This window comes from Narcine bancroftii, chromosome 14 (assembly GCF_036971445.1).
Source record: "Narcine bancroftii isolate sNarBan1 chromosome 14, sNarBan1.hap1, whole genome shotgun sequence".
In the NCBI taxonomy this organism is placed as follows: Eukaryota; Metazoa; Chordata; class Chondrichthyes; order Torpediniformes; family Narcinidae; genus Narcine; species Narcine bancroftii.
This window is the reverse complement of record NC_091482.1, coordinates 33474879-33501696: the sequence shown is the minus strand read 5'-3', so window position 1 is coordinate 33501696 and position 26818 is coordinate 33474879. Positions and strand designations below refer to the sequence as shown.

Genomic DNA, 26818 nt, shown 5'->3' with positions numbered 1-26818 from the left:
TTTGTGCCTATCCCTTTTACAAATTATTGATTGTAGTGTTACCATAGTTACTATAACATCATACGTTGTAATACCTGAGTTGATAGGAGAGCTGACATCTCATTCTTCAAAGAGTTTTTTTGAAGTATCTTCGAAGATACTTTTCTTTGAATTCATCTTCATTTTGTCTATTTCTTATACCTGTTTAAAGTTGAATATTGTTATATCATTATATAGTATGCTTTGTTTATTCATTATGAAAATCTCATTGTAAAGTTATACAAAATGTTTATACATTTTATCAATGAATTACAGCTACTTAAAGCTGCAACTACAACGTTTGATTTATTGGATTAATAACACTGTAATTGGGAATATCGTTGCTTACCTTTCCTTGAAGATGGTTAGGAAAAAAGGTGGAGGCATTGGGTGTAAATGAGGAGGTAGTGAAATGGATTCAGCAATGGTTGGATGGGAGGTGTCAGAGAGTAGTGGTAGAAAATCGTTTGTCCAATTGGAGGCCGGTAACTAGTGGAGTTCCTCAGGGGTCGGACCCTGGTCCACTATTGTTTGTTATATATATTAACGATCTGGCAGTAGGGGTGGAGAATTGGATAAGCAAGTTTGCGGATGATACAAAGATTGGTGGTGTTGTGGACAGTGAGGAAGATTACTGTAGATTAAAAGGTGATTTAGGAAGGCTGGAGGTGTGGGCTGAGAAATGGCTGATGGAATTTAATACAGATAAGTGTGAGGTATTACATTTTGAAAAGGCAAATCTAAATAGGTCATATGCATTAAATGGTAGGCTATTGAGATGTGCAGAGCAACAAAGGGATTTAGGAGTGATGGTAAATAGTACCCTCAAGGCTGATACTCAGGTGGATGGTGTGGTGAAGAAGGCATTTGGAATGTTGGCCTTCATAAATCGGAGTATTGAATTCAAGAGTAGAGAGGTTATGATGAAATTGTACAAGGCATTGGTGAGGCCAAATATGGAGTACTGTGTACAGTTTTGGTCACCAAATTATAGGAAAGATATAAACAAAATAGAGAGAGTGCAGAGAAGGTTCACGAGAATGTTGACAGGATTTCAAGGTTTGAGTTACAGGGAAAGGTTGTGTAGACTGAGGCTTTTTTCTCTGGAGCGTAGAAGATCGAGAGGGGACTTGATAGATTTTAAAAGTGACAGACAGAGTAAACGTGGATAGGCTTTTTCAATTAAGAGTGGGGGAGATTCAAACTAGACGGCATGGTTTAAGATTGAAAGGGGAAAATTATAAGGGGAACATGAGGGGAAATTTCTTTATGCAAAGGGTGGTAGGGATGTGGAATGAGCTTCCGATAGATGTGGTCGAGGCGGGATCATTGGTTACATTTAAGGAAAGACTGAATAGTTACATGGAGAGGAGAGGACTGGAGGGATATGGACCGGGTGCTGGTCAGTGGGACTAGGAGGGTGGGAATTTGTTACGGCATGGACTAGTAGGGCCGAACTGGCCTGTTCTGTGCTGTAAGTGGTTATATGGTTATATATGGTTATATGACATGTTTCAAAATTGGGAAATACAGGTACACAATCCTTTATCCGGAACCATTTGGAGACAGTGTGTTCCGAATTTCGCATTTTTCTGGATTTCGGAGAGCCCACTCGAATTGTGCTGCTGTATCCACCCCTACCCCTTTCCAGTCACCCAGCCACCTCCCCCAAGCGCCGGCCGCCCGGCTGCCTCCCCCATGCGCCAGCTGCCTCCCCCATGCGCCAGCTGCCTGGCAGCCTCCTCCATCGCGGCTACCTCAGAAGGTCTCGATGTTGCTCAGCTGGCCAAAGACAAAGCAGCGGATGCAGACATCCAGGCCACCATCACTAGCCTGAAGGTTAGAATTTCTGTCCTTCACCGGGGAGCCCGACTTTACTGTGCGACATGTCCACAGGTTTCCCCAGACTCATCCTACCTACTATCTGGCAACAGCGGATGTTGACCAAATTCACAGCCTGTCACATCCTTCCATAAGGTCCATGATCTGCCTGACAAATGCTTGTGGTACAGCCTCCGCAGTGATGTAAACCTATGAGCTAAGACTTGTTTGGACTGTGTTATGGGACATGTTAGAATAGTTAAGGGTAAAATATGTCTTTAAAAGAGATAGATTGTGGGGGTTAAAAACAAAGTAACACTTCACAAAAGATGACTCATTTAAAATGCTGAAGCTAGATGTTGAGGTTCCGGTTGACTTTGCATAGACAATGAAGAATGTTAATATATTGTGAATGGGCAATAAAGTCCAGACTCAGAAAATCTGACAAGATCTTTCAAAGACTGGGTTTGGAGCCTTGGGAGAGGTAATTTGGTTTTTACAAGCAGGGAGAGGAAAAAACAAACAGGATTCTTCTCTCAGAGAGAGAGAGAAATCAGTTCTACAGTAGCAGTTGATGCTGCAAAATGGTAAGCTGGCGGGCTTGTTGAAAACCCCATTTGAAGACGGGTTGTGAGTTCTGAGTTCACCCTGTTCAAATTCCTTGTGGTCGACGGCGCCACTTCCTGGTTGCACACCGCTGACGTCACTCCCTAAGACCTGCACGTCCCTCACAGGAAGTGGGCAGTCTCCTCAAGCAATGCAAGGAATTCAAAATAAAGTTCAGTTACTGGTTCACCCTTGTGCTATGTGGATGTCTTTCATTTCAGTAGTGCTGCCGTTAGCATATGCTACAATGGTCCAAATAATTTTATTGACAAAATTAACGTTATAATTATCATTATAATAATTGTTTTAATCATCATTTTAACCATTGTTATAATCAGTGTTTTAATCATTTTAATCATCGTTATTGTTGTGCAGACACTTACACAATTAGGTCTCAGAGATGTGGTCCTTTTCTCATTCTTTAATACCATCAGACTTACGTGACTACTGACATACAGAGATACATATATGGAGGGGTAACATCATGACGTGGGTGTCATGATGAACAGAAGAACACAACATTCTTTCCCCCTCCGTGCAATAATGGGTCCCCTCTATCTACTATTACTACATCGGGCCCATGACTACTCGTACGAATTAAGAGTACATGTACTGAGTGAATATAATACAGAAAGGAACTTAATAATAATTATGGAACATGGTTCTTAAAGCACTCAGATGATCTTCTTTCTCTCTTGGACCACCTCGGCCTGGCATGCTGGACCGGTATTTGCTCGGGGCTGTTCTGGGTGGGACCCATCGATATTCGGGTTGACAGTGACTGTTGGCCTTTGGTGGCCTCCGGGGTCCTATGTGCTGGACTGCTTGTCACAGTTACTGGGCTATCCGTCTCCGCCTCTCTTTCACTCGACCCAAGGGGTTGGATTGCTGTGGCCTGCCATGGCAGGTCTGGTTCTACCTCCTTCAGGTCATGAGGTAGTTCATGGAATTTGGTGTCAGACAATGGCCGCAGTTGGTTAATGTGTCGTTTCCTCAGTCTGTCTCCCACTAGAACAGAGTATGAGCAGGGGCTCAACTTTTGTAGTATCACCCCTGTCACCCATGGGTCATTGCATTGTCTGTTATCTTGTACCAGTTCTCTCTCGCCCACCTTCAGTGTTCTAGGTAAAATATGTGGTGATGTGGATTTTTCTAAACAGAGGCCCAGGTCAAGGTGAACTGTGGAAAGTCTTGTCTGCAGGTTGTTGCCAAACATTAATTCTGCTGGGGTGTGTTTTGTGGTAGAATGCAGTAAGTTTCTGTACCCCAACAGGAAATCTGCAATTCTGTGAGTCCAGGAGGCATTTAGGAATTTTTTTTTGTTTTCATTGCCTTTTTGAATGTTTGCACAAAACATTCCGCCTCCCCATTAGTACTTGGGTGATTGGGGGCTGACAAAATATTTTGTCATAGCTGTTCAATTGTAGAATCATATGCGAAACTACTGGCCATTTGGAATGTGCATCCACCGCTATAAGGAATGGCACTGCGAAGTCTACATGAATCCGATGCCAAGATCTGGAAGGCCATTTCCATGGGTTGGCCTCGGCCTGCAGCATTTTTGGCTGCATTGACTGACATTTTATGCATTCTCTCATTGTTGTTTCAATGTCTCTGCCTATTGATGGCCACTAAACATGCATCTTGGTCAGCACTTTCATTCGTACCATTCCTGGATGGTTGTAGTGCAGCTCTGATAGTATGGTGTTTTGCCATTTGGGCAGGATAATTGTACAGGTACCCCAAAGTAAACATCCTTCTTCAACTGATACTGTTAAGAGCCCAAAGGACCCCAAAACCTAGCAGCAATAGACATTCACCAAGGCAAGTGGCTTTCAAAACAAAAGTTATTTTTAATCAACTTCAAACTTGAAAATAGAATCAAACATTAACATAACTCAATACCTAACTAACCGAAATTAACCCCCTTCTAATTTAACATGTATAAAGTTCACCACGCTTGGTGGTTGAAAGGTAAATGTTTACCGCTCAGGAAGGTTCTTGTAGGGTTTGCAGAGAGAGATATTTGTTGCTCCAGGATTTCCACAACTGAGGTCCACCACTAGTCACCTCAGAGTCTCGCTGATGAAACTTGCCCCATCAGGTTCTTCTAGATGGTAACCTCTTTCTACAAGCTACCACAGAGTTCCATTCCTTCCTCTATTTCAAGAGAAGCATCAGACAGATAGCACTTCCAGCCATCTACTGCTCTGGAACTTGCTTTCATCAGTTTCAAACAGTTTTCCCTGGATTGCGCTTTTCAGTTATTTGTCAGTGTCCCACACACTGACTGACTGTCTGACTGAGCAGTTAACTAAACTCTCTTTTCCAACTGAAACTCAAAAGAGAGCATGTGACTCATGTCTTGCAATATCCCCACCTTCTCCAGCAAAACAACAGGAGTTCTTTCTTCTGCTCCCATCTGTTGTTAGATAAGCAAAATCCAGGTGTGACCTTTCTATGAGAAGAAAGGGTACTGATAGACAGCATGACTCCAGCAAGACAATGGTCAAGGCATTTTGTGATGTCAGTTCAATTAACACCTACTTGTGAAAGGTGCTTACATTCTCCAGAGATCCTGCAATGTGAATTCTTCAGTCTTTCAAATAAGGTCTGTTTTAAAATGTGACCTACTCTAAATCTTATAAATTCTCCCCAAATATTAATATTGCTACAATAGTTCATGGCGATGTATGAAGAAAGTTTTCAGATCTTCTGGTATGACCTCAGATTCTGGCCACGCATTATGGGTGAAGTATAAGAATTTGCTTAACGTTGCCTCCTTTCGGGTTTCTTTGCTGATAGTCTGAGCTGTAATGGGCAGTTGTTGTAATTATTCTGGTTGATAGCTGCTGTTTCTGCTGCCCATCGAATAATTTTTCTTTTCGTTCAGTTTTAGGTAGTGGTAAGTGTGATAAGGCATCCACATGGCTATTGAATGTTCACGGTTTATTTTCTACCTCAGTTGTATGCGGCTAGTAACATGGCCCATCTTTGAATTCTGGCTGCAGCTTCTATTGGTATTCCTTTCTGGGGGCCCAGAACCAAATGTAGGAGTTTGTTGTCAGTGATTAGTGTGAAAGTTCTTCCGTAGAGATATTGGTGGAATCTTTTTCACCAAAAATTATTGCTAATCCTTCCTTTTCCAGTTGTGCATAATTGTGTTCGCTTGCAGTTAATGTCTGCAAAGCATATGCCACTGGTCGCTCACTCTTCTCTGTGATTTGGGACAATACTGCTCCCAGTCCTACTGGTGAAGCATCAACAGGTCGAGTCACTTCCTTGTTTGGGTTGTAGTGGATCAGAACCTTATTTGTTGATGTTAATATTCCTTTTAGTCGATCAACTGTGTTTTTAGTTTCCGTATTCCAGTATCATTTTTTATTTTTCTTGAGTAACCGGTTTAGACATGTTAGGGATATGTTTCCGATAGTGGGATATGTTTCCGACAGAAAGGACTGTAATTCCGACTTTTTGGTTGGGTATGGCGTTTTGCGAATGGCTTCTGTGGCTGCCAGATCCATTTGTGCCCCCTCCTTATCGATTGTAAATCCCAAGTATGTCACTGAGGGCAGCATGAAGACACACTTATCCTATCGTAATCGTACTTTGGGTTGTTGTAGTCTGCGTATGACCTTTTTGAAATTTTGTAAGTGTTCCTTGTCGTTTCGGCCCGTGATGATGATATCATCAAGGTAACATCCCACTGGTATTCCGTGTAGTAATTTGTCCATTGTAGCTTGAAAAATTGCGTGTAAAAAAGGAACAGTCCTGGGTGGGTATGGATTTTTATAAAAATCTAACTCTATTTGTTGGTATTCCTGTGACAAATCTAGTTTTGTGAACTTTTGCCCTCCATTAAGTGCTTGAAATAGTTCTGCTTTGGGCATGGGGTGTTCAGGTACTTTTATTGCCTCAATGATGGTGACCATATAACCATAAAACCATATAGAGCACAGAACAGGCCAGTTTGGCCCTACTAGTCCATGCCGGAACAAATCCCTACTCTCATAGTCCCACTGACCAGCACCTGGTCCATACCCCTCCAATCCTCTCCCCTCCATGTAATTATCCAGACTTTCCTTAAATGTAAATAACGTCCTTGCTTCAACCACCTCTGCCAGAAGCTTATTCCAAATCCCAACCACCCTTTGTGTGAAGAAATTTCCCTTCATGTTCCCCTTATAATTTTCCCCCTGCAATCTCAAACCATGGCCCCACTCTTAATTGAAAAAGCCTATCCACGTTGACTCTCTCTGTCCCTTTTAAAATCTAGAACACCTCCATCAAATCCCCCCTCAATCTTCTACGCTCCAGAGAAAAAAGCCCCAGGCTGCTCAACCTTTCTCTGTAACTCAAACCCTGACATCCTGTCAACATTCTCGTGAACCTCCTCTGCACTTTCTCTATTTTGTTTATATCCTTCCTATAATTCAGTGATCAAAACTGCACACAGTATTCCAAACTTGGCCTCACCAATGCTTTGTACAATTTCATCATAACATCCCAACTCTTGAATTCAATACTCCGATTTATGAAGGCCAACATTCCAAATGCCTTCTTCACCACTCTGTCTACCTGAGTATCAACTTTGGGGGTACTATTTACCATAACTCCTATATCCCTTTGTTGCTCTGCACTCCTCAATTGTCTACCATTCAATGTATATGACCTATTTAGATTTGCCTTTCCAAAATGCAGCACTTCACACTTATCTGTATTAAATTCCATCAGCCATTTCTCAGCCCACTCCTCTAGCTTTCCTATATCTGTTTTTAAGCTACGGTAATCTTCCTCACTGCCCACAATACCACCAATCTTTGTATCATCTGCAAACTTACTTATCCAATTTACTACCCCTTCTTCCAGATTGTTAATATATATAACAAACAATAGTGGACCCAGGACTGAACCCTGAGGAACTCCACTAGTCACCGGCCTCCAATTTGACAAACAATTTTCTACCAGTACTCACTGACACCTCCCATCCAACCATTGCTGAATCCATTTCACAACCTCCTTATTTATACCTAATGCTTCCACCTTTTTTCCTAACCTCCTGTGGGGAACTTTGTCAAAAGCTTTACTAAAGTCTAAATAGACAACATCCAGAGCCTTCCCTTCATCAATCTTTTTTGTAACCCCCCCTCGAAAAACTCTATAAGGTTTTACCCCTGAAAAAAACATGCTGACTACTTCCTATCAATCCCTGTTCTTCCAAATATTTGTAAATGCCATCGCTCAGAACACTTTCCATCAACTTACCCACCACAGACGTCAGACTCACAGGTCTATAATTTCCTGGCTTACATTTGGACCCTTTCTTAAACAGCGGTACAACATGAGCCACCCTCCAATCCTCTGGCACTACCCCCGTGACCAGTGACATCCTAAATATCTCTGTTAATGGCCCCACTAACTGTACACTAGAGTCCCTGAGTGTCCTTGGGAATACATTGTCCAGACCCGGAGATTTGTCCACCTTTATCTTTTTTAACACTGCCATCACTACCTCCTCAGTTATCTTTATATGATTCATGACCTCCCAACTATTTTTCTTTACTTCAACTGGTACAATTTTTTTTCCCCTAGTGAATACTGAGGAAAAGAAATCATTTAAAATTTCCCCCATCTCCTCTGACTTTTCACATAGCCTATCCTCCCTATCTACAAGGGGTCCAATTTTATCCCTCACTAATCTTTTAATTTTAATGTACCTATAGAAACCCTTTGGATTTATTCTTACTCTGTCTGCCAAAGCCTCTTTGTGCCTCTTTTTGGCCTTTCTAATTTCTTTCTTAAGATTTTTTTCCACACTCCTTGTAGTCCTCTTTCAATTTCTCATCACCCTGCTGTTTATACCTCTTGTACACCTCCCTCTTTCTCCTTACCAAATTTCTAATATTCTTTGAAAACCAAGGCTCCCTATGACTTCTAGCCTTTCCTTTGATCCTCACTGGGACATATCTACTCTGTGCTCTCAAAATTTCTTCTTTGAATATTCTCCATTTTTCATTTACATCCTTTCCTGAAAAAATCATGTCCCACTCAATACTCCCCAAAGCCATTCTCATTCCTTCGAAATTTGCTTTTCTCCAATCCAGAACCTCAACTTTAGGCCCTTCTTTGCTCTTCCCTAAAACTACCCTAAAACTAATAGAGTTGTGATCACTAGACCCAATTTGTTCTCCAACATTAACCTCAGACACCTGACCTATCTCGTTCCTTAACAGGAGATCCAGTATTACACTGTCTCGAGTCGGTTCCTCTACGTATTGATTAAGAAAACTATTTTGCACACATTTGACAAACTCTAGCCCATCCAGCCCAATCACTGTATTCTATTGGTTCGAATATGTCTTCATCTTTTAATCTATTGTTACAAGATCAAACCAGCAACCACAAAGAAGGCATATCACACGGGGGTAAAGATGAACAATTGCTTTATTAAAAAAAATTCACCTTCAAACTTTAATTCAAAATTCCACCCTTTTATAACAATGCCCACTGGTTACTATGCAAATTTTAATAACAGTGTTATACTAATAAATTCCCCAGCCTAAATATAACATATGTAATTAGAGTCTAAGTTTTATTTCCAACCAGCCCATAGAAAAACCTAAACAGAAAACACACAAGATTCACAAAACTTCGATCTCAACCAAAGCAAAGATAGTAAACAAAATTCAGTTTGGAGCCAAAAGATCTTTGAGAGAGAGAGAGAGAGAGAGCACAAAATTCGAAGTTGTCTTCTTGTGTTGCTTGCAGAGAGAGGAACAACTGGCTTGGTCCGGATCCTTCTGGCTGCCTTCGGAATATTCATCCCTTTTTGAAATCCCAACATTCTAAACTGTCTTCCAGACAATGACTCCACAGCACCCCCAGTGGTGGTTAATCGTCCAAGTTCAGAAATTTTTAGATCATTTTCTGCACAGGCTCAGTCTGTCTACCACTCTCTCAGCAGTCCACCTTCACCTTGGCTCTCTAAGGCAAACAGTCACTTTTTAACATAAAACCACACAACACTCTGTAACACCTCCCCTGCTAAAAAAAAATTTGGTCCACAAGAACAAATGTTTAACAATTAATGGAAGTACTACATAAATAAAATAAAATAAACATCCCATTTTTTACAGTAAGTATGTGATTAGATTAATATCTACCCAGATTAACATCTTGACAAACAATCTGCTATTACATTATCCATCCCCTTTATGTGTGTAATAATTAAATCATACTCTTGTAATAGTGAACTCCAATTCAATAACCGTCTCTTCTTATTTTTCATTTTAGGCAGAAAAACTAATAGATTATGATCAGTATATATTATTAATGGTTTTTGAGCAGTACAAATATACACATCAAAATGTTGCAACGCTAAAAACAAGTGCTAATAACTCCTTCTCAATGGTTGAATAATTTTGTTGATGGTCATTAAACTTTATCGAGAAGTATGAAATAGGATGTTCTACTCCATCACCATCCTTCTTCTGTCACAGTAACCAACTGCTTCGTCACTGGCGTCCATGGCTAAAGAGAATGGCTTTTCAAAGTTAGGGGACTCAAGTACAGGCTGATGGCATAAAATGGCCTTTAACTTCAGAAACACTTCCTGGCATACATCTGACCAGATAAATTTTTCTTTCTTTCCAGGTAGTTTTGTTAATGGAAGTGCAATTTCTGCAAAGTTTTTACAAAATCTACAATAGTAACCAATCATACCTAGAAATCTCCAAAGAGCTTTCTTATTACTGGGGATAGGAAACACAGTGATAGCCAATACTTTTGCTCCAACCGGTGCCACCTGTCCCTGTCCTACCACATAACCCAGATAAACTACAGTGGCATGTCCAAACTCACTCTTGAGCAAATTCACTGTGAGGTGTGCTTCCACTAGTCTCTGAAATAACTGCTCTAATTCAAGCATGTATTCTTCACATGTATCCATACTAATTAATAAATCATTGATATAGGCTCCTGTGTGATCTAAACCCTGAATTACCGCATTAATCATTCTCTGAAATGTACCAGGTGGATTTTTCATCCAGAAAGGCATAGCATTATACTCATACAATCCCAAAGGTGTAACAAATACAGACATCTCCCTGCCTTTCTCTGTCAAAGGAACACACCAGTATCCTTTTAAGAGATCAATCTTTGTAAGAAACTTAGCCTTTACCACCTTATCTATACAATCATCTATTCTGGGAATAGGGAATGCATCAGTCTTTGTCACCATGTTTACCTTTCGATAATCTGTACAAAACCTAATTGAGCCATCTGGCGTAGGCACCAGAATACAGGATGAACTCCAATTTGAACTTGATTTTCGGTTGATGTCATTTTTGAGCATATAATCCACCTCTTGATCCAACAATCTGCTCTTTTCCTGATTAACTCGATAATAATTCTACTTAATAGGCTTAGCATCACCGACCTCCACATCATGACAAGCTATAGTAGTTTTTCTTGGAACATCTGGGAATATATCCTTAAATTTCATAAGTATTGTCTTCATTTCTTCCCTTTCTGATTTAGTCAAATGCATTAACTTGGTATCTAAGTTTTGCAAAACTATAAAATTTTCCAGCCTGGGGCTTATCACTTTCTGTGCTCCATGACATTCCCTGAAACTTATCTCGTCCTTACTTTCCTCTATAACTAGCACTTTGGTTGGAATCTTAGTCTCCTCCTCAGTCATTTTCTCAAAGTAAGGTTTAAGCATGTTCACGTGACAGACCTTTGTGTCTCTTCGACGATCAGTCATCTCAATGACATAGGTGAGCTGGTTAAATTTTTGATTTCACCTTATATGGTTCTGAAAACTGAACTCTCAAAGGGTTTGATTGCATTGGAAACAAAACCAATACTTTGTCACCAGGTTTAATATCCCTAATTTTTGCTTTTTGATCATACCAAATTTTCCTTGCCATCTCGCAAGCCTGATGTAATCTGTTTTTAAATTTGAAAACATAATCCAACAGATTTGATTGTATATCATTATGTATCCACTATTCCTTCAACAATAGTAATGGACCGAGGAGTCACGTGATGGAGTAGTGGCCGGTAGGGGAATACCAGCCCTCTCCAGAAAAGAAGAAATAAAATGAAAAAATGCAAAGTTCAAGAAATACAAAATATAACAAATAACAGATAAAGTTGTAGAGAAAAGAAAGAAAATGGCACCCAAGAAAGAAAAGTAAATCAACGGGAAAAAAAGATGCTGGAAGAGAAAGGAGAAGGCCTTACCTACATGAAGGAACAGGAAGCCATCATGGAGAAAAGAGCCCATTCTCCGAGGTTGGTGACGACCCCGTAGAGTCGCGACCCCCCGACCACTGGACTGCAAAAATGGTTCTCTGAGCCAAACAAAAGTGTGCAACGCACATGCGCAAGGAGTCATGCATGCGCAGTGCGCTTACTAAGGAGAAAGAGAACACTGACAGGAGGGGGGCTCAGCCAAGGAGCAAGTAAACACAACGCAATGGGCTGAGGGACACCCGACACCAGCGTTCTCAGCTGGAAGAAGAGGAAAGCGACAGGAAAGGGAGTGAAAGGGAAGAAGAGCAGCAGCAGGAGGCTCAACAGATGAGTAGCCCAGAAGAGGACCAACAGCAAGAAGCCAAGCAAGATGCCCAGGAAAGTGAGACAAGCAACTCATCAGGAAAGTCAGAAGAGACACAGATACAAGGAAGAGAAGAAGACACAAACACAGATACAGACACAGAACAAGAGGAAGAAGAAGTCCAAGATCTGCACAGAGAAATAGAAGGTAAAATAGATGGACAGAATATAGAACAAATGAGAGCATTAAAAGAATGGTTGACATTAGAATTTAGTGAAATTAAAAGGAAAATGAAAAGTACAGAAGATAAAGTGAATAGATTAGAGCTGGTCATGACAAAAATAGGGAAAAGAGTAGAAAATGTGGAAGAGCGGGAAACGCTATAGAAATGGAAGTGAATGACTTAAGAATAAAATTGGAAGAAAGTGATAAAAAAAGTTAGACTCACAAGAGTTGTTAGCTCAGAAAATGTATATATTGGAAAATTATACTAGGCGAAACAACATAAAAATAATGGGCCTAAAGGAAGATGAAGAAGGCACAGATATGAAGGAATTCATAAAAGAATGGATTCCAAAGGTTCCTGGGAATGACAAAAATACAAGAAGGAATGGAAATAGAAAGTGCACACAGAACACTAGCTCCGAAACCACTGACACATCAAAAACCAAGATCCATCTTAGTAAAATTTTTGAGATACACGACAACAGAAAATATACTGGAGCGGGTGAGAAATAAAATTAGAGAAGACAATAAACCATTGGAATACAAGGGTCAAAAAATATTTTTTTACCCAGAGATAAGTTTTGAACTCTTAAAGAAGAGGAAGGAGTTTAATACAGCAAAATCGATCCTATGGAAAAAAGGTTATAAATTTATGTTAAGATATCCAACTGTGCTTAAAATATTTATCCCTGGGGAGCAAAACAGACTGTTCTCGGATCCGGAGGAAGCACAAGAATTTGCAGAATGCCTGCATGACAGAAGGAGAGATGAAGAGTTGTAACAAGAATGAAGAATGGCGATTAAGTATATATAAAAATGTAAAAATAATGTATATGTAAGACCCAAGGAAGGGAAAGAGAAGGGAAGAAAGGAAGTAAGGGGAAAAAAAAGAGGGTGAATTTTGTTATATGTGTAAAAAAAAGTATTTTCTGGAGAGGGTTGGGTGGGAGAGAATAACCGTCACTGCAAAATCAGTTGATGCTTGCGAGTGGGTTCACAATCCAAATGGAGTTGCGGTTGTCCGGCAAGGGATAAGGGGCAACTCAGAGAGGTCATTTGGGGCTAAGGGAATATTGCATGTGGGAATTGTTGAAGTATTTTATGTTTTAAATGTGTTGTCATACATTGAGTTTTAAAAGGGAAAACAGAGATGAAAATGGGGAAAAGGGGAATGGTGGTGTTGAGGAAGCGGAAATGAGGTGTAAACAGGATATGAGATATTTATATAACTATAAATATTAATGGAATACATAACGAAATTAAAGACAAGAGGCTATTAAGTTTACTGAAAAAAGAAAAAAATAGACATAGCATTTGTGCAGGAAACACATCTAACTGAAGTGGAACATAATAAATTAAGGAGAGACTGGGTAGGGCTCGTAGCGGCAGCATCATATAATTCAAAAGCTAGAGGTGAAGCTATATTAATTAATAAAAATGTACCAATCAAAATAAAGGAGGAAATAATAGATCCAGCAGGGAGGTATGTAATGATAAAGTGTCAGATATATTCAGAATTTTGGAATTTGCTCAATATATTTATGCAAGATATTTTTTTGAAGATTGTAAATACGCAGGGGGATATATTGATAGGAGGGGATTTTAACCTTAATTTGGACCCAATGTTGGATAAAACTGGACAAAAAACAAGCAAAAAGAATAAAGTGGCCAAATTTATGGTTAAATCAATGCAGGAAATGAAACTTATGGATATATGGAGGAGGCAGCACCCAAGAGCTATATTTTACATATTATTCGAGTAGGCTTAAAACATACTCAAGGATTGATATGTTTTTGTTGTCAGCCCATATTCAAGGGAGAGTTAGGAAAACTGAATATAAAGCTAGGTTGCTATCTGATCATTTGCCCCGTTATTACCAATAGAACTGGAGGACATCCCACCAAGAACATATAGATGGAGGTTAAACTCCATGCTACTTAAAAGACAGGAATTTAGAGAGTTTATTGAACACCAAATTAAAATGTACTTTGAAATAAATACAGAATCAGTGAAAGACAAATTTATATTATGGGATGCAATGAAAGCCTTCATTAGAGGGTAGATAATAAGTTATGTAACTAAGATGAAAAAGAACTACAATCAGGAAATAGAGCAGTTGGAAAGGGAGATAGTAAGTACAGAAAAGGAACTAGCAAAAAGGGATGAGATAACAAAAAGAAGAGAATTTGCGGACAAAAAATAAAATACGAAACATTACAAACGAATAAGGTGGAGAAGAACATAATGAAAATAAAGCAAAAGTATTATGAACTAGGTGAAAAAACACACGAACTATTAGCCTGGCAACTTAAAACAGAACAAGCTAAAAGAACTGTATTAACATCAAGGAAAAAGGACAAACAAATTACATATAATCCAATAATTAATGAGAATTTTAAGGAATTTTATGAACAATTATACCAAACTGAGGATGAGTGGTAAGATGATAAAATAGAAGAGTTTTTAGCTAAAATTGAACTGCCAAAATTGCAAGAAGAGGAACAAAACAAACTGTTAAAGCCATTTGAAATATAGGATATATTAAAAAAGCTGCCGAACAATAAAATGCCTGGAGAGGATGGATTCCCAATAGAATTCTATAAAACATTTAAAGAGTTATTAATTCCTCCTCTCCTGGAAGTAATGAACCAAATAGAAGAAACACAAAACTTGCCAGATTCATGTAAGACAGCAATAATTACAGTAATACCAAAGACGGGGAAGGATCCACTAACACCAGCATCATAGAGACCAATATCTCTACTTAATTCAGATTATAAGTTAATAGCAAATTTATTAGCAAACAGATTGGCCGATCATGTATCAAAAATAGTAAAACAAGACCAAACTGGATTTATTAAGAAAAGATGAATGGCAGATAATATCTGCAAATTTATTAATTTAATTCATGCAGTTCAAGGAAATAAGATGCCAACAGAGGTTGTTGCTTTAGACACAGAAAAAGCCTTTGACAGGGTGTTAAGTAGGTCAACTAGGCAGGGATGTCCATTATCTCCCTCACTGTTCGCTTTTGCAATAGAACCATTGGCAGAACTGATAAGAACAGAAAATAAAATAAAAGGGATAAAAATAAAGGAGAAAGAGTATAAAATCAGTTTATTTGCAGATGACATCATAGTATACTTAACAGAACCAGAAATATCAATAAAAGAACTACACAAGAAATTGAAGGAGTATGGAGAAATATCGGGGTACAAGATCAACGCAAATAAAAGTGAAGTGATGCCAATGGATAAGGCGGATTATACAGTATTTAAAAAAGAATCACCATTTAAATGGCAAACACAAGCAATCCGATACCTTAGTATTAGCTTAGATAATAATTTAAGTCACTTGTACAATTTAAATTATCAGCCACTAATAAAGAAATTGCAGGAAGACTTAGAACATTGGAAAGAATTATCGCTAATGTTCATAGGGAGGGTAAATTGCATTAAAATGAATGTCTTCCCAAGGATACAATACTTATTTCAATCATTACCAATTCCCTTAACAGAGAAATTCTTTAATGAACTGAAGAGAATAATAAGGAAATTTTTGTGGAAAGGGGGGAAACCAAGGATAGTGTTAGATAAATTAACAGAGTGGTACAACCAAGGTGGTTTACAGTTACCAAACTTTAAAAATTATTATAGAGCAGCACAATTAAGATATTTATCAGATTTTTATGAGTCAAGGGAAAAACAGAATAAGATAGAGCTAGATAAAATAGGGGAGAAGGTACTGGAACATATATTTTATAAGTGTGATGAAAAACTGGTACAGTATAAAAGCTCACCAGTACTGGATCATTTACTCAATATATGGAAGAAGATTCACTTAGAAAGGAAAAAAAAAACAAATTACCAAATACCAAAATCATTATTGACGCAAAATCTACTAATCCCTTTCACAATAGATAACCTTTCCTTTAGAGAATTGGAGAGAAAAAGAATTAAAAGAATAGAAAATTGTTTTTTGGGAAATAATTTATTAACATTTGAACAATTGAAGTACAAATATGGAATAATTCATGCTACAATGTTTGCATATCATCAACTGAAAGCTTATTTAAAGGATAAATTGGGAAACAGACTGAGATTACCAGAAGGAAGCAGCTTTGAATATGTGATTACAGACACAATGATAATTAAAATATTTATAATGAACATGTACATCAAGCTGCAAGAGAAGGAAAATGATGAAATAAGCTATAAACCCAAACAAAAGTGGGAAAAAGATTTAAACATAAAGATAAAAAATGAAATATGGGAAAAGTTACATTCTGGAACTATGAAGAATATAATAAACACAAGGTTACACATGATACAGTATAATTGGTTACACAGGTTATATATGACGCCCCAAAATTTTAAAAAATGTTATCCAATGTATCAGATAGATGTTTGCGCTGTAAGAAGGAAATGGGTACAATAGTACATGCAATTTGGGCATGTGAGAAAGTGAAAAAGTTTTGGGAAGATCTAAATCAGATATTAAATTAAATCACAAAAAACAGCATTCCAAAAAATCCAGAGATCTTTCTTCTAAGTAATATAAGAAGTATTGAATTAGGCCTCAAACTGGATGAAGCGCAAAAAAGATTTATTATGATAGCCTTAGCTGTAGCAAAAAAATGTATAATGTCAACTTGGAAATCGGAAGAGAGCCTGAGAATACAGCAATGGTGCATGGAAATAAATAAATGTATTCTATTGGAAAAAAATAACATATAGTTTAAAAAATAAAGTCATATTATTTGAACAAATTTGGGAACCGTATGTGGAACATAACAGAGAGGGCTTGCCTCAGACCTCCACCCCCTAAAATGATAAGAAGACAAAATGACTTGATCCAATGTGTAAAAGTAGATGACACATTTTTCTTGTTTATTTATCATTGTGTGATGACATTTTTTAATGGTTTTATTGTATTGTATATGTTGAATGCTTAATGGTTTTGGAGGGGGTTTGGAGGGGGAGGGAAGGGAGAGGGGAAAACAGGGGAGAAAATTACCATTGTGTATATTTAAGAGGGAAATGTTTGTATGTATTTTGGTTGATATGGTTCATCGTGTGAAAAATAAAAAAAATATATAAAAAACAATAGTAATAGACCCCTGACTTCATGACCAAAAAGACTAAAGCCAAGAGAATTCTGAGTTGCCTCTCTAACAGCAAACAATAACAAATGGATTCCTTCATCCCAATCCTTATTATTTTCCACGTAATAAGCCCTCATCATATTTTTCACAATTAACTGGAACCTTTCCAAGGCCCCTTGACTTTCAAGATGATAGGCAGACGACACAATTTGATGGGCTCCCAATTCATACACCACCTGTTGAAATATTCCAGACATAAAATTGCTCCCTTGGTCCGATTGAATTTCCCTTGGTCTGATTGAATTTCCCTTGGTAGGCCAAAGAGTGAAAAGTTTTAGCATAGCCTTCACAATCGTCTTTGCTTTAATGTTTCTCAGGGGAATAGCCTCTGGAAACCTTGAGGCTGTGCACATGAATGTTAACAAATATTCATTTCCCGCTTTGGTTTTTGGGAATGGGCCAACACAATCCACTATCACTTTTGAGAAGGGCTCCCCGAAAGCCGGGATAAGTTGTAAAGGTGCCACTGGTGGTCCTTGATTAGGCTTGCCCACCAGCTGACAAGTGTGACAGGTTCTACAAAAGTTCACAACATCCTTTCTTAATTTCGGCCAATAAAACTGTTTCCTTATCTTTTCTACCATCTTCTTCACTCCAAGATTATCTCTGAGTGTACTATTAGCCAACTTTAATATTTCATTCCTGTAAGTTTTGGAAATTACAACTTGCCTTACTACCGCCCAGTATTACCCGTGGTCTCCACTTTCTCATCAAAATTCCATCTTGAACAAAGTAATCTATTGGCACAGGTTCAATTTCCTGGTTAGACAGAATCTTATCTCTTATCCCAGTTCATAGCTAACCACAAGATCAGGATCATGCTTTTTTCTGGCTATTAATTCTTCTCTTGACAACAGCAAAGATGGATCCTTAGGTTTGTCCTCAATGCTTGCCTCCACTACAGGATCATCACAGACTATCTCTACCTCTACCTTTTTTCTAGACATGGCTCTAGTAATGGCACATGCAGGGCAGATTTCCAAATCCTTTTCGGACTCATAAACCAATGGCTTACTTGTGAGTTTCACCGCAGGTATGACTTTACCCTCTGCTAAATCATTGCCTAACAAAAGAGAAACTCCATCCACCAGCAGACTTGATCTTATCCCTATCGTAACCAGGCCATTAACTAAGTCTGATTTCATCACTATTCTATGCAAAGGTATCGGCTCTGCTTCATCACCAATGCCTTTAATTAAATTCACATCTCCAGTATCGGTCTCCTCACCAAAATTCAAAACGTTGCCTAACACAAGCGATTGGGCTACTCCAGTATCCCACAGGATTTTAACTGGCACTTGATTGGATCCTTCTTTAACCGAAATGAAACCTTCAGTCATGAATGGTTTAAAAATATCCCTAACTTTCTCACTCTGAACACAGGCAGTTGGTACCATGCCTTTTCCTTTCTTCCTTTTCAGTACAGGATAATTTGCTATTATGTGCCATGGCTTCTTACAATAATGGCAAATAACACTCAAAAATCTTTCCTTCACCTATTTCTCTTCCTCTCTTCCTTTAACCTCACTTCTAGATTTTCTTTCTACTCTACTTGGATAATCAGCAGTATTCCTTTGAAAGGTTTTCCCTGGTGTCCACTTGGGCTTATGGGTTAAAGCATATTCCTCCGTGAATTTAGCCAATTCTTGCCAAGTTTTTATATTTTTCTCTGCCAAGTACACTTGAATATCATCAGTAACACAATTTTTAATCTCCTCAATCAGAATGATTTCTCTCAATAAATCAAAGTTATTTTCTACTTTCATTGCAACACACCACCGATCAAATCACACAAAATCCAGGTAAGATTGAGTTGCTGCATTTTTTAAACTCCTGAACTTTTGTCTATAAGCCTCTGGGACCAGTTCATAAGATCAGAGTATAGCCTGCTTTACAAATTCATAATCAGATGCTTGTTGAATCATGAGACACGAATACATTTGTTGGGCTTTCCCTTTAAGAACACTTTGTAGCAGGAGTGACCACTGGTCTGGTGGCCATTTTAAATTTACAGCTACTTTCTCAAAATGCTGGAAATACTGGTCTATTTCAGCTTCCACAAATGGAGGAACTAACCTTACTTCTTTGCTGACCATAAACCTTTCCTCCTGACCAGAACATGGGTTTTGGGCTTCTCCCTCTCCTTGGGTTTGGGTCAGCTTTAATGTAGTTAATGTAGAATGTGGCTCATGCTTCCATTCTTTCTCTCTCTCCTCCCTTGTGGCTGCCCTTTCTTCCATTTCTGCCTGACTTACTGCTTCTTGTTCGGCTTTCCTTTCTGCCTCTCTTTTTTCTTCTAACTCTAGTTTTCTCAAAGCCAACTTTACTTCCTCTGAAGTTTTCTCCTTTGGAAACTATTCTAATGCAGCTTCTTCAAATACCCCCTTTCCTACATAGTGCTTTACAATCTTTCGGGCAATTTCCTTTCTTTTCATCCCAGTTCTTACTGTAAGAAGTTTTAACTTGGCAACTATAACCATCAGTTCTGACTTTTTAGCCATTTTTAAATTAACCACTGAAGGGTTCACTATGAACTGGTCAATATTCATAGTTGCTGGTTTTTCTGCTGGTGATTTATACACTCACCGTTTATGTTTAATTTCAAACTGGAGGTTGAGTCAAACTCAGACGACTGATAACTAAGCACAACTTAATCACCCCTAAAGCTTCCAAATTGGTTTGATCCCGAATGATATCCCCAAATTATGTTCCTAAATCAAACCAACAACCACAAAGAAGGCAGATCACACAGGGGTAAAGATGAACAATTACTTTATTAACAAAAAATTTATCTTCAAACTTTAATTCAAAATCTCCCCTTTTATAACAATGCCCACTGGTTGCTATGCAAATTTCTATAACAGTGTAAAACTAATAAATTCCCCAGCTATATGTAATTAAAGTCTAATATGTAATTCCCCAGCCATATGTAAATAAAGTCTAAGCTACACTTCCAACTAGCCCACAGATAAACTTAGACACAAAACACACAAGACTCACAAAACCTTGATCTCAACCGAAGCAAAGGTCATAAACAAAATTCAGTTTGTTTGGTAATTGAAGCCAAAAGATCTTTGAGAGAGAGAATTTGGAGATGTCTAGTGTTGCTTGCAGAGAGAGGAACAACTGACTTGATCTGGATCCTTCTGGCTGCCTTCGGAATGTTCATCCCTTTTTGAAATCCCAACATTCTAAACTGTCTTCCAGACCATGACTCATGCTCTGGGCCATCTTCCACTCCATAGCACGCCCAGTGGTGGTTTATCGTCCAAGTCCAGAAATTTTTAGATCATTTTCTGCACATGCTCAGTTCGTCTCCCACTCCCTCAGCAGTCCACCTTCACCTTGGCTTTCTAAGGCAAACTGTCACTTTTTAACATACAACCACACAATACACAACACAGAACTCTGTAACATTATTTAATCCAGCTTCATTTTTTCCTTTCATTGCAAATGGTACTGTTCTGGCTTTGATGAACTTTGGTTCCACATTCTCTTTTATTTGCAGTTTGCTTTGAACCCCTTTGATCTTTCCCAACCCTTGATGGAAGACCATGGCATGGTCATTGAGGATTTGGTTGAGTTCTGGCTGGGTGTTGTCTTCATGGTTTACAGTCAGTATTGAACTGATCTCCAGCCAGTCTAGGGGAATGTGTTGTAGCCAGTTTCTGCTAAAAATGCTAGTCTCTGGGATTCTACAGTGTAGAGGAATAGTGTTTTTGGTTGTTATTGCCTGTATTATACCTTGACTGAACATTTCCCAAACACTTTGATTTTGTCTCCCAAAACAGATCTTGCTGTTATTTCAGTTGTTTTCACCGGGAGGAGTGGTAGCAAGTGTTGCTTTAAATGTAATGGCATTAGAGACACTGCAGGCCCTGTGTCGAATTCCATTTTCAGAGGTTCGTTTTTTATTTTTAGTTGAATATAAATTGCTGCTTTTTCAATTATCTTTCAGATGTTCAAGACTGCAGCTGTTGTTTTGTCATCTTCAGAGCTGTTGTCATTGTCAGGCTGCTTTCTCTCCTTGCTTGTGTACTGACCTTGGTTGGGTGGTTATCAGCATTTTGGGTCCAGTTGGGTTTTACTGTTTCTTTAATTGGAAATTTCACTTTGATATGTATTAATAAACTGTGAAATGCACAAGGTAATTTTAATACAGACCTTATTTTTGAACGAGTCATAAACAGCACTCAATTCTTTCCCAAGGATTATAAAGGAAGATAGTCACAATATTTAGCCAATAACATTTGGATTATTGACTCATTAGTGAATAAAATTAGTCTATTGACATTTAGTCAATAAAGAGCCTATTGACTCATTAGTCAACAGAAGATGAAATTGAAGACATAGAAAGATGGAAATTGGTTGTGGAATTCAGACGAAATCGACTGGGCAATGTTTAGAGCATATTGAAGAAGGAGGCACAAACATCACAGCACCAGGACCACTGAAGAAGCAGTAAGCCTTATTGCAAATTAGAACACCGTTTGGTGAATCTGCCGCTGGGTCCTATGAAGACTGTTTTGGCTTTGGAGTAATTGTTGTGCATGTTTGATATCAGGGTGCGACAATCGACTTCTGGATAAGAGGACAGCTGTCTAGAAGAAGAAGAAAAAGGAACTTATAGAAGAATTGCAAAGGTGGCAATTAGAGATGTGGAAACAAAGTAACTCTTCAAGCAAGACTGATTAAGGAGAAGGCTACAGTAGCTGGGAATACAGATCCCACAGAATTACTGCAAAAAACATTAATAGAAACTAAGATCAGCCACAAAATGGCGGTGAGGAGGATGGGCAACCCAAAATGGAGGCAGGGTGTATTGGGAAGGGTTGTGGCTGTCACATGACAGCACTGCCCCCACCTTGTTACCAGCTACCAGTCAAGGTTTGGTTCGGCCCCACCCATTAGTGCACACCTCGGTGTAAATTATCTGGACTCTTCAGCCTGCCTGTACTTGGGCCATTGGCTGTTGTAATTGGATTAACCCTCCTGCCACTGAATCATTGGGTGCCTAGAAATGATATGGGCTTGACCCTCCAGCACCATGTGCTCTTTGTTCTCTCACTTTGCCAGCTTGAGACCACCCTGCTTCACACCAGGCCTAGAAATGTGGAAGGGCGCTGGAGAAACTATTGGTAAGATGTGCACTGTTAAAAAGGTTGGGAGTATTTAATTAGTGTCCCTTGTAGCATAGGGCCGTGCCCGCATTGAGTATAGGGGTGGTGGGGAATCGTAGTGATTTGTGTGTGTGTGTGTGTGTGTGTGTGTGTGTGTGTGTGTGTGTGTGTGTGTGTGTGTGTGTATTTAGTTCCCACACTATTTTCCCCACGTTCGTTATTAATTGCCTGCTATTTCTTTCCCACAGCTGGTATAAACTGTAGGTGTGTGTGTGCTGCATCATTTACCATTTTCCCACACTTGTCTTCTGTAAATAAAATCCTTCACTACAGTAAAGCTGTATTCAGAGTCCTTGCCTTTGAGACCTGCCAAACCTGTTTCCTCACTCACAACACAGGGTCAGATATTAAGGCAACCTAATGATAGTGTGTCAAATACTGAAAGCAAGAGGAGTTCTAGATCAGGCTCCAGAGCGTCAGGTACTGAATTTATATGCCTAAAAATTCAGGTGGACACGGGGAGCTCTTGAAGTGGGAAAAAAAAAACAATGCTTCAAGTTAGAGGAATGGGAGGATCAGGTAAGAATAACAGGTGCAGCTACGAAGAGGAGCAGTTACGAAAGGAGGAGGAGCAGGAATGGCAGCAACTGCAGATGGAAAAGGAACGGCAGCAGGAGCAGCTAAGAAGGGAGTAAGTGTGATTATAAAGCCAAATGGAGCTACTGGGCGATGGCTCAGCGGTGTCTGGTGCTCAAAGTAAATTATCTAAAGCGTCCCATTTTGAGGAAGAACAGGAAAAGAAGAGGGGACATGGTGCTGAGCCAGTGCTATGGGCACATGACGTGCTTTGTCATGAACTAGACAGATTGAGGAACAGGGCTGAGCCAGTGCCATGGTTATGAGACATGCAAGTTCCCAAATTAATCAGGTTAAGGCAAAGTGCCAGATCTCAAGCCTAATGATGATCCCATTGTACAGAGATGTAAGCCAAATGCCATCATATGGAGAATCAGTCCAGGCGCTCCCAGCAGGTATTAGAAGTCCAGGTGAATAAAGTAACGTATGCCAGGCACGACAAGACAAGAAGAGATAGCTACATCATTAATAGAATCACAGACTCTCTCCTCTCTTCCCAAGAGAGAGATTCCAATTTTTGATGGTGACCCCCCCCCACCCCCGCCTTGAATACCAAGCGTTTATGAAAAGCTTTGAAAACTAGCAGTTCATGAGAGGACCACCACAAGATCTTGTAAAGTGTTGCCAACATATGGCTCCTAATGCAGGATTCAAACAGGCTAGATCATTACTGAAGAAGCATTTGGCTACAAGTCTATAATTTCTACAGCTTATGTACAAAAAGCTCCTTCATGATTGTTAATAAGACCAGATGACACAAAGGGTAAACAAAGCTTACTCCCTCTTTCTGAGAGAATGTTGCAATATCATGACAGAGATTGGCCATCTTCGAGAGATTGACATACCTAATACATGCTAATCATTGTAAATAAATTACCCATCCAGATGAGAGAATTATGGAGGTCAAATTGTTGAATACCAGAAAAAATATGATGAAATGGCTACTTTTAATGATTTACTGAAGTTCATTGAAGGGCAAGAGGACATTATCACAGATCTAGTGTATGGAATTATCAAAGGTACTGTGACGGATTATGTTATTTTACACATAGATATGTTTTTGGAAGATAGATTGTGGGATTTTTAGTTAGGTCACACACTGATACAAACACTTCAAAACGGATCTCATTTAAAATGCCAGAACTCTGCTCAAACCAGACAGTCCAGGCTCTGAGTGCCTTTGCAAAACCTTTGAAGAATGCCTATAGAGACTTCACAAGTAGGTGTTAATTGGACATGCCTGTGGAGTAATGGATTATTGTTTTGGAAAGCAACAGATGAACAGACTCGGAAGACTGGGTCTGGTGCTGAAGTCTGTCTGAATGTAGTTTGCTGTTCTAAGAGGGTCATGTGGTTTTATCTGAGAGAGAGAGAGAGAGAATTCAGTTCCACAGTTCAGCTGCAGCAGCTGGGACTGGAATATGACAGGCTGGCAAACTTGTGGAAAACCCCCATTTTGAAGACAGGTTGTGAGTTCAGCCTGGACAAAGCTCTTGTGGTCCATATAAGAGGAGATGGCTGGCTATATAATGTTTCACTTGAAATAAGGGAACAGAAAAGGAACTCTGTGGTTACCTGAAAGAAAGAGGTTATCATCTGGAAAACCCTGATGGGGCAAATTTTTTCCACAAGACATTGAAGTGGCTGGTTGGAAGGAATCCGTTTGTGTCCAATAAGCAACAAATCTCCCTTTGAAAACCAACAAGAATCTTCTGAATAGTAACGATTTTTGTGAACTCCCAGGCATATACACTCAGAAAACTATGCCTGCATATAAAGGAAACACACAGCATCAAAATGACATTGAACAATGGACGCATTTGAAAAATGTACGTTGAGTTGCTGATTGTTTCAGATGTACCAAAAGCTCTGAAACCACTAAACATGATAAGGAATGAGGGAGATGGACCTTACACTGTCAAAACTATGCTTTGTTGGATGATTAATGGACCATTAGATGAAAGAAAAGAGGTTCAAAATCATTCGGCTATAAGTGTCAACAGGATATTGCTTGTTAAGCTTGACAAGGTTTAGAAGCAATTGTTCAAGAATGACTTTCAGGGACGACCAAGAACCTTCAAAGGAAAATTAGCAGTTCTTGGAATCGGTGTCAATATCTTCCAAACTGGCTAATGATTATTAATGCATTGAATTACCTTTGAAGAAAAGGGAAATATGTATAGCTGATAATAGAAGTGTAATCAAGCAACATACTTGATTTAAAAATTTAAAGAGAAGATTCAAGAAAGATTCTTCCTTTCATTCAGACTAAACCAAAAGCATGTCTGGTCTGATACTTAAAGGTTAGACAGAGAAAGTACCAGATGATATCTTGGAACTAGTGATGGCAAAAAATGGTACTTACTGCCCCATGGGGTTTGGATCTACTGAAGGAAAATCTTTGTGTGATGTTTGATTGTGGAGCAACATTTCAAGAGTTTCACTAAATTTTCATCTCTCACAGGGTCCTGATATGATAAATACGTTGATAGGAGTTTTGACTAGATTCTATGAAGAACTTGTCATCATTACTGCAGACATTGAAGCAACGTTCCACCAGGTGAAGGTACCGAATGAACACCTTGACTTGTTATGATTCCTTTGGTGGCCTGATGGAGACTACAGTCATGGTGGAATACAGAATGACAGGTGTTGTGACCGGTTGTACCATCAGAGGTCTTAATAAACACTAGAAAGGCTTGCAAGTTTAACAGCATATTTCTTTACTCACATTCAGCTACTGGATCGCGTATGTGTCTCACCGTGCATGCACCACTCTCAAGTGTGATGCCGTACTTACAGTGTTAGTGTTCATGCTCTAGCTTAAAATAGTCCCAGGTTTCCATGATATATACCAACAGGGCATCTATTTGCAGCGACTTCATCAAAGTTGTGCAAATTCTGATCTTAGGAAGTTTGGACAATATGGAACAATTTGGCTTTCAAGCTCTATGACTGTCTCACAGTAAAAGAAGCAATAACTCTTTATGATGTGTTAAAGATGATCTGTTTCAAAGAAAGCTTTCTACTTACCAAATGGACAAGTAATATTGGATACATACCTGAAAGAGAGAGAGCAAAAGAAATGAAGAATTTGGACAGACCATGAGAACCTTCCTGTTGAAAGGGTGTTAGATGTACAATGATGCTTTCAAAGTGACATTTTTAAGTTTAAAATAATTTTGAAAGACCAACCTCTCACAAGAAGGGGGATTCAATCAACAGTCAATTTAACATATGATCCTCCAGGAATATTGGGACCAGTAGTCATGACTGCCAAGAAGATCCTGAAAGATTTGAGTATGAAGAGGATTGGTTGGGATGATGAGATACCATTGTCCATTGTACCAGAATGGACGTGTTGAATGCATGATCTTCAGAAGCTGGAAGACTTCAAGATTGACAGATGCTTCAAACCCACAAATTTTGGAATTTTAACATCTGCCTAATTGCATCATTTTGCTGATTCATGTGAAGATGGTTACAGAACTGTTAGTCACCTATTACTGCATGATAGCAAGAATCAGGTACATTGTGAATTTGCAATGGGAAAGGCCGGAGTGGCTCCATTGAAATAAATCACTATCCCTCGAATGGAGTTGACAGCTGCTACCATGGCAAGCAGATTGTTGAAAAAAGAGTTGCAGATGAAACTAACAAAA

General features: G+C 39.0%; 1 long non-coding RNA gene across 1 annotated transcript in view; it reads left to right on the top strand.

Moving 5' to 3' along the window:
* Positions 1-25812, top strand: part of LOC138749446 (uncharacterized) — a 31560-nt gene extending 5748 nt beyond the window's left edge. The window contains exon 3 of the long non-coding RNA XR_011348643.1: positions 25621-25812. This is a non-coding gene — a long non-coding RNA (uncharacterized lncRNA). The remainder of the gene's footprint in view (positions 1-25620) is intronic.
* Positions 25813-26818: the final 1006 nt, after the last annotated feature.